The sequence below is a fragment of the Leopardus geoffroyi genome, chromosome X, assembly GCF_018350155.1.
Source record: "Leopardus geoffroyi isolate Oge1 chromosome X, O.geoffroyi_Oge1_pat1.0, whole genome shotgun sequence".
In the NCBI taxonomy this organism is placed as follows: Eukaryota; Metazoa; Chordata; class Mammalia; order Carnivora; family Felidae; genus Leopardus; species Leopardus geoffroyi.
This window is the reverse complement of record NC_059343.1, coordinates 76,303,785-76,312,862: the sequence shown is the minus strand read 5'-3', so window position 1 is coordinate 76,312,862 and position 9,078 is coordinate 76,303,785. Positions and strand designations below refer to the sequence as shown.

The 9,078-nt window shown below is 42.3% G+C and overlaps 1 pseudogene; it reads right to left on the bottom strand.

Annotated features, from left to right (window-relative positions):
* Positions 1–465: 465 nt before the first annotated feature.
* LOC123594305 lies at positions 466–955 on the bottom strand (annotated as a pseudogene).
* Positions 956–9,078: the final 8,123 nt, after the last annotated feature.

Below are 9,078 nucleotides of genomic sequence, written 5' to 3'. Positions count from 1 at the left end.
GGGGAGGGGCAGAGAGAGAGGGAGACACAGAATCGGAAACAGGCTCCAGGCTCTGAGCCATCAGCCCAGAGCCCGACGCGGGGCTCGAACTCACGGACCGCGAGATCGTGACCTGGCTGAAGTCGGACGCTTAACCAACTGCGCCACCCAGGCTCCCCTGTATTTTTTTTTAAAGGCCCACACCTGTTGCCTCATCTTGATAATAGCCATTCACAGGTGTGGGGTGATATCACATTGTGGTTTTGATTTTGTTGTTGTTATTATTGCTGTTTAGTTTTTAGTTCATATTCATAAACTTAACTCTGCAATCCAGCTAGACTTAGAGGGGAATAAAGAAACTTTTGAGCCTATAGAACTGCAGTGAGAGCACAAAGATTATAGGATATTTCAAGCAGATGGGGGTGAAAGGGTGCTCTCCTGAGCTACAGAATGAATGTTGTGGGAATAAAACACAAGTCAAATTTATTAGAGTTGTCTATAATCAGCAATAGTGATCTTCTTGCTGGTCTTGCCATTCCTGGACCCAGAGTTTCATGGCTTCCATTATATTCATGCCCTCTTTCACCTTGCCAAAGGTCACATGCTTATCGTCCAACCACTCAGTCTTGTCAGTGCAGATGAAAAACTGGGAATCATTTGTGTTGGTTTCAGCATTTTCCAAGTATAGATGCCATGGCCTGTATGCTTCAGGATGACACTCTCATCATCAAATTTCTCACCATAGATGGACTTGCAGCCAGTGCCATTATGGCATGTAAAATCACCATTCTGACACATAAATCTTGGGATAGTCTTGTGAAAGCAGGAATCTATAACCAAATCCTTTCTCTCCAGTGCTCAGAGCATGAAAGTTTTATGTTGTCTTTGGAAATTTGTCCTCAAACAGCTCAAAGAAGACACAGTCCAAGGGCTTGCTCACCATAAGGAGGTCAAAGAACACAGTGGGGGTGACCATGGCTGGATGGCACAGGGAGCTCCAGGGTGGTGGGCATCTGCAAGGCCTCATTGTTGTTTTGATTTTCATTTCCCTGATGGTGAATGATGTTGAGCATCGTTTCACATGCCTGTTGGCCATTTTGATGTCCTCTTTGGAAAAATGTCTATTTAGTTCATCTGCCCATTTTTTTCTTGGATTGTTTGTTATTTGTTATTAAGTTGTATGAATTCTTTATATATTTTGGATATTAGTTCCTTATCCAATGTATGGTTTGCAAAAACTTTCTCCCATTCTGTAGGTTGTCTTTTTGTTTTTGACTGTTTCTTTTTTTGTGCAGAAGCTTTTGACTCTGATATAATCGTTTTTTTTTTTTTAATTTAGCCATTTCTTGATATGGAAGAATTAATGTGATTTTTACCTAAAGCTTTGTTTGCCAAGAATAAAAACGAAGCAAAATAAAGAATTTACAAAAATCTATGTAGGTTATGATATGCACAATTTGACTAAGATTTGAATCAATAGTCAATTGTTTAATTTATGAATGCATGACAAATTTCAAATTTTTAGTAAATAAATGCTCTTATGCTGGAAGTCTAACAGAAATCTTTTGTAAACTCACTATAGCTATGGTAAGCCTGTTTCAGAAATAAGCCAAAACATTTTTTGTTTGCTTGTACTTGTTTTTTTTTTTAAGGAAGATGTTACCTTAGGTTCTAAAAATGAATTATGAAACATGCCTAAAATCAAGAAAACCAGAAAGTAAAATTTTGAACATGGCATTTGTCTCAAATTAGAATTTTTGTTTTTCATAATACATTGCCTTAGACAAGAAAACTGGGTTTGGGAGTAGATAAAAATAGGAATGGGCTGAACTGAAATAAATAATCACCCTTAGGGCATCCTTAGGGACTACCTCCCTTAGTGCATTTGCTATTTAAAAGCAAACATTTTAGATGGAAGCCAGATTCCGGGTCCAGAGTTGGCGGTTTTAGATGGCCAAGGTGCAGCGCACAGTGCGGGGGCCTATGGGGAGGGGCAGGCTCCTGGCAGGCTCCTGAGGAGGGAGGTTTGGGGTCTGCTGGGGGTGGCGAGTGGCCAGTGTGGGGGTGGGGGTAGTGTCAGGTGTTGGTGAGCACAGCGACCAGGTTCCAAGTGGCTGCAGATGGCCTGGGCTGCAGGGCCCTGGGTGGCTGCTGCCACCACTGCTGATCTTGGTCGCAGAAGGGTGAGGGTGCCTGCCGCTGGAGGGGGTGCCACTTGCCAAGGTCGCCTGACCTCCACGAGCTGACAGCTTCCTGCCGGATTTGTCTCCTCACTAGATTATGAGGTCCTTGAAAAAAGGAATAGTGAAAAAAAAAAGAAAAAGAAAAAAGGAATAGTGTTTTACGCATCTTTATAAGTCCCAGTGTCTAGCACAGTTCCTGGTACATAGTTTAAGCCGAATATTGGGACTTGGCCACTGCTTCACCATGGTCTGATACTAGTACTAACCACAGTGGAAGGTCACAGTTACAGGTAACTTTCTCTAGTGCCAAACCAAATATAAAAAAGAACTGATTTGGAACAGCAATATATACAGAAATAGTTGTAGATGGAGAAATTAAGAAAACAGAAAAATCCAGTAGTTCTTCTAATCCAAAATAGGATGAACAGCTAACTATAAATGTGACCCCATAGATTACATTGGGATTTTGAGTTTGGAGTCATTATACTTTAAAGGCAGACACTTTATTAGGAAGAGCAACAATTGATATGAAGCAAGCTGTGTTAATACACAATGGAAAATTGGAAAGAGTGAAAGAACAATTAAATCTTTCTTCGAAAAACAAGAATGGCATACTGCAAACTGGTGAATTAATAGCTGTGCTTGATGGACTGGCAATTGCGCAAGAAAATCTAATAAAGTGCAGCTCATCTCCAACCACAGAAGTACAGAAAAGTGATGATGCCTTACATGAACATGAAGATGCTTTGTTACAGAAACAGGCTAGAATGTTGGCAGACAAACCAAGGGGCACTCGGAGATCTTGGTGGATTGGAGATTTATTTAACACCGGCGGGATCAGAGAAGACTGTTTCTCCAAAGATCTGAGCCCCAAATGCGAGAAGAAAGGGTAATTTATAGTTATCAGCCTCCATATTTGTGTGTGTGTTGGGGGGGGGGGGTTGCATGCACAGCAAACAAAGAAAGAAGAACCCGGAGGACGGGTCTATAAGCTAGAGGCCATAGTTTGTTTTAGCCCAATCAGTCATCTTTGGTGTACTTTATCCACTTCTCCAACATTCCCCCCCTTTGATGCCTTTAAAAAAAAAACTTTTAGTAGGCATCACCTTTCAGTTTTACAGTTTGGTACTCTCGGAAGACTAAGATATATGCAGTAGTTTGGTGAGCAACAGGGTTTTCAATAAAATGTACCATGGCATTCATCATACAGGGGCCTATGGATACAAGTAAAATTATGGAGAGGAGGGGCCCCGCCAGGGCAGGAAGCCAGGATGCCAAATCCATGAGATTCCATCCTTTCCATTGACTGATACTTTCCTGTTGTCTACCTTGATTTTTTACCTTGAGTTCCTTAACCTTAGTTGTAACTATTCCTGAATGGTTTACAAAATAGCAACATTCCTCCCTCAGAAAGATGCAAGTCCCTCCTTTTTCTGAAGTGAGGAGGTCGAGGGCTTGCCTATTTTGGAGGGTCACTGCTGCTAGAGAGTTTATTTGGCTTTGTAAGGTTACCAGAGAATCTGCCACCCATTCCATGTCTTCATTTAGCTCTTGAGATAGTCTATGGTATAGTCCTACAGATGAACCTATGCCCCCTATTCCTGTTCCTATTCCTGTCACAATTCATACTCCAATCAGAACGGGTAGCAAGACTGCCCGTTTAGCCCAGGACTTGGGGCTAAAGGCTGTTAGCAGCTGATATTCAGTGTATATGGATATCTCTGGGGTTAGGAAGATGGAATAACATATCTGAGTCCTGTTGGCCTCTAAGCATTGGTAGGCCAATTTAAAACACAGATAGAACACCCCCAGGGGTTGAACATACAGTTGTATTTCTCTTTAAGGTTATATTTCTTCCACATAGATAGGTACCGTTCATACCTTCAGGGACTGTACAGATTAGATTGTCGGGATTTGTGAGATGGACCCCAGTGGCCAGGGGTCCAATTAAGACAGAAGTGTTGGTTTTGAGATTTTCAGGAGCTTCCTAGGCCAAAGGGATGGGGGTGGTTAAGTAAGCCTTCTGGCTGAGGGGCAAGCACCTCCAGCAGGTTTGGGAGTGATTATCTATTTTATGGACGACTTGTACAATAGTGTTGGCCTAATGCTGGAATGGGGAATTGGTAAGCATCTGATTGAGGGCTTAAAGGCTCAAACCCTGGTAGGCTGCCGGGGGAGTGGTCAAATTTCTGGCTTATATTACCCTGTCCTGGGTATCCTTTATAACATTTTCAGGACCCTTTCATCCTTCCCCCGTCTGAGATCCCCCATTGAGGAAGGTAAGTGTAGCAAGCTCCCTTCTCTCTTTGGAGGCACTTGTTGTGACATGGGTTACTGACATTTTGGGTTATCTCCTCAGTCCAATACTTAGTCCTTAGGGCACTGGGTGACTGAAAGAGAATGGGTGTTTTTCCCTTGTAGCAATCTTTGTGGAGGGAAGTGAAGGCACTGAATGCCCTCAACCCCCTTATTGTCATATAACAATCCTGGGGGAAAAAGTGGGTAAGCGGCAATTGTGAGGGTGAAAGAGGTTATCATAATATACAGGCAATACTTAATAATCCTCCCATCCAGAGGAGGTATGTGAGACCCAGCATGCATCTTTTGTCCCATGTTCAGCTTGTTGGTGCAGTCTCTATCAGCCCAAGCGCGAGAAGATCCGGGCTATGACACCAGTAAGGGACAAGGGCTGGCAGAGTTGCATCCAAATCCCTGGGCTCGGTCCATATGTTGATTCCTCAAGCTTCTGCTATGTGCAGGCCAACCAGCTTCCGGGGTGTGACTGGAGCAGGGCTGGAGATCTCAGGGGCCAGTGTCTTTTTGAGTGTCAGTTTAAGTGGGTTGAGTGGATCTGGATCACTTCGCCAGGTTGAGGGTTACTCTGAGTTGGCCTTCTTAGCTCTGGAGTGATGGACCCATGGAGTGATACCTGAAACTGAATCCTCTGTTTGGTTGTATGTCTGTAAAGTCCACCTCCAAGTCTTCGAAAGAAGCGGGTTTCTGGGAACTGTCAGATCAGGTTTAGAGAATATATGGTTTGCATATTTAGAGAGCCATCCTGTTTTCCAGTTGTTGAAATAATCATATGCCCATGGGGTCTTATTATTATCCCCATAGAATAACAAACACAGAAGATTGCCTATACATAAAATACTGTGACAATTTTCTGAAGTTTACCTCAAGTATCTAGTTTAGGCAAACAACAAACATTTAAAGGCAATCATAACTAGAATTTAACAACCATAACAGTTCATTGTTGAAACATAGTTGTTCTCTCTAAAACCCACCCTTTCCAGAGATAGCCAAATTGAGACTAGTGCATTTGTAGAACAAATCCAGTCTTAACAAATCTAGCCTAATTATTTACATAAGCTCAGCAAGAATAGCGATTGATCATGAGGATCTCTTAAAGTTTGCTTTGCTGGAAACTTTTATGAGGAATCTCTGGGTTGAACTTTTAGTAGCCTCTCCAAGCCAGAAGCCTGTATTTGCCATCAGACAGGCCTGATTTACCTGTAGAATTGGGTGAATTACTCTTCATGAGGTCCCCAAGATATCGTGAGGTTCCTGCACCTGCCAGGAAGTGGCCTTCCTTACTTACCTGGGGAGGCTGCTGGGAACTCTGTAAGCAAGGCACCAAGCCAACATTTCCAAGCGGCTTTATGGCTCCATGTTTTATAAAGCCAACCCTAATTCCTTAAAGCTGTCTGGTCATATCTGAGTCTATGAATGTCATCCTCAAATATGACATTCCAGTCAAAGCCTTGGTAAAATAACCAGTATTTCCAAATGGTGACCTGTTATAAGATGAACAGATTCTCATTGAAGTTATGCAAACAATTGTAATTGCCAGGAAAGAAAGAATACTCTGAGAGTTTTGAATTTCAGGTGAGTTATGTAGAGAGAAAAGATAAATTCTTCAGTATACAAATGCATACTTCATGACATTTTTAAAATATCATACATATCTTAAGAGAAAATTTCCTTAATCTGGAAGAGGAAATATTAGAGAACCAGCAATATTTTCAACAAGAATCACAAAACTGTAATCTTCCTGAGTTCATTGAATCCAATGTTCCTAATTCTTGTTCAATTTGAATATAGCTTTTTATTTCTGGAAATTTTTACCCATTTTAGTATTAATCTTAAAGATGCCGAAGACCTGTATTTATCCCCAAAGTCCTTTTTATAAATCTCCTTGAAGAAGAAACACATTTTGTGAGAGAATAAGAACAATGATAAATGACAAAATATCAGAAATAGACATCATTAAAGATCTGATGAGACTTCATTATGATGCAATTGACACATTCGGTTATTTCTGTGACACATAACATCTCAAGTAATCAGAATATTAAGTGATGACCTTATACCAAAACATTAAAACTATAGAAATTGCATATAGATTTGGGCAGTTACAGCATTTACCTGTGTTATACAATCTAAGGTTTACCATTGTATGGCAGTGCTTTTCCAAGTAACTTAGCATCCCAAATAACAGGGCCTAATTGGTCAAGAAGATTTCATTTACCATTTAAATCCTGAGAAGGATTAAAATGGTACCATTTACCATTTAAATCCTGAGAAGGTTAAAACCCCAGAAGTCCCTAGTGCATCCTAAATAGGATTACAGATCATTACAAATCTTACAGTTTTTTTTTTTTTCAACGTTTATTCGTTTTTGGGACAGAGAGAGACAGAGCATGAACGGGGGAGGGGCAGAGAGAGAGGGAGACACAGAATCGGAAACAGGCTCCAGGCTCTGAGCCATCAGCCCAGAGCCCGACGCGGGGCTTGAACTCACGGACCGCGAGATCGTGACCTGGCTGAAGTCGGACGCTTAACCGACTGAGCCACCCAGGCGCCCCACTTACAGTTTTATATATCCAACCAAAGTGGCAAAAAATATCCCAAAGGTGAATGTATAGCATTATACAGTTGTTGTCAAAACCTAGCTCCTTTAACATTGAGAAATTTTAACTAAGTAATCAAAGACCTGATAGAGATGAGACCTAAAACTTTGATTTTCCTGGAGGATATACCTTTATTTGCATTGCCCTATCAAGAGCAGATCAACAGTTCAAGAAAACTTTGTCATTTGAGCAGAGAGAAATGCAGGATTTCAACTTTATACTAGTGTACTTTTAAGATTCCATTCATCTCAACCTTCTACAACTTTCTTTTGCTTCTAAACTTTGTCCCAAAGCCTTTTCTTTCCAAATAATCTGTCTCATTTGGGACAAAATTACTTTCTTCTCCCCTCAATGAAACCTTATTTCCATTCCTTATATCTTTCTTATATGCCTCCTATTTTCCTACATACAGAGTTGCTTTCTTTATTTTCATCAGTCTTAAGTACATTTAGCAGAATTTTAACTCTTAGAAAACCTTAGTCTCCAATTGAAGACTTAGTACCCAAGTGAGAGGTGTTTACATCGGAATATTTTTAGATGGTAAATTCATGAACCAATTAAGTACAAGACATGTTTTGCAATAAGTCCAAATAGCCTTAATTTCTCAGCAATAAGAAGTTAAAAACACAGCCTATGTTCAATAATCAAAGCTTTAGCATTCCATCCTATTTGGAAAGTTTCAGGTTACCAAGAACCTTGAAAGTTATCTTAACAATTACCCATGAAAACATTGAGACAGACGAAATTAACTATCATTAAGAAATTGCAACAGAGATAACATGAGCTTATTTGACCTTTGCCAACAACTTTAAAGACAAGTCCAATAAACTTAAATTAATTTAAACATCGAATATGTTTCACCTGTGTCCCCCTAAAAGTCAATCAATTTTTCCCCATTGTCAATTTTCATTTGGGGCACCAGTGGAGATATCTGGAATGGGTGGTCCAAGGGGGGGTGCATTTTGTGCCTTGACTTGGAGCATGGGAGGAGGAACCAATGGTTCCTGAGACACTGAGGATGGTATAGGACCACACCCAAGTTGGTGCAGAAACATGAGGGGGAGGGAAAGGCAGAAGCAGCAACTGCTTGCGAATATTCCTTAAAGTCCCTGTCCCAAGGTAGACTAACCACAGTTGGCTCTAATTATAACCGTTAGCCTGGGAAATGAGGGAGAATCCCTCACATGTATTAAGCAGAGTAACAGGTAGAGAGAGTCAGTGTCCCCTTTTAGTCTGGTTCTATCTTGGCTAGACCAATAAAGTCCCCTTCTCGAGGTTTCTCCTGATTTTGGCTGGGGTTTTGGGACTTTCCCTGGTTGGGACAGTTATTGTTTTTAATGTCCTTTCCCCTTGTAGTAGGTTCACAATTATGGCCTTCTCAGCCCTCTGTGCTGATCCCCCAGAGAGCCTCTTGATACTGGCAGATGTGGACCAGCATCTGGAGAGTGCCTGCCCCAGGCCAAGAGCACAATCTCTGGCTGCGGGTCCTTGTGGGGGAGGGTTCTCTGGCCAGGAAAGGGAGGAGAAATGGGCGGCTGCGGTGGCAGCCTTGGCGGCTGCTGTGGCAAAACAGATGGGGGAAGAGTTTCAAGCTATGGGAGGGGGAGGGAGCCTAATGAATCATGAGGAGGCAGAACACAAGGGGAGCAGTGGGTCACTTCTTTGGCTCCCTGGTGAGTCTCTGGATAAGGTGTCTAAAACCTTTGCCTGGCTCTCCTTGCTCCATCCCGACCCCACAATGCTCCCATGAGGTGGAGTCGCAAAGACAGAGGGACAGGGGCGCCCCTCCAGCCAGATGCCCTCTTGGCCATGTCCTGAAGGAACCCAGGCGACACTCAGCCCCACAGGTCCCAGCCCTGCAACCTACAGACAAAAACCACTCTGACATCGCCACAGACTGAGCGCCATCCATCATGGAATCGAAGATGGGCCCACTCAGACTCCGTGGGCCCCTGGGGACCCCAAGGGCGCCCACCCGTGGAGCCACCTAATCAAACTCAGCA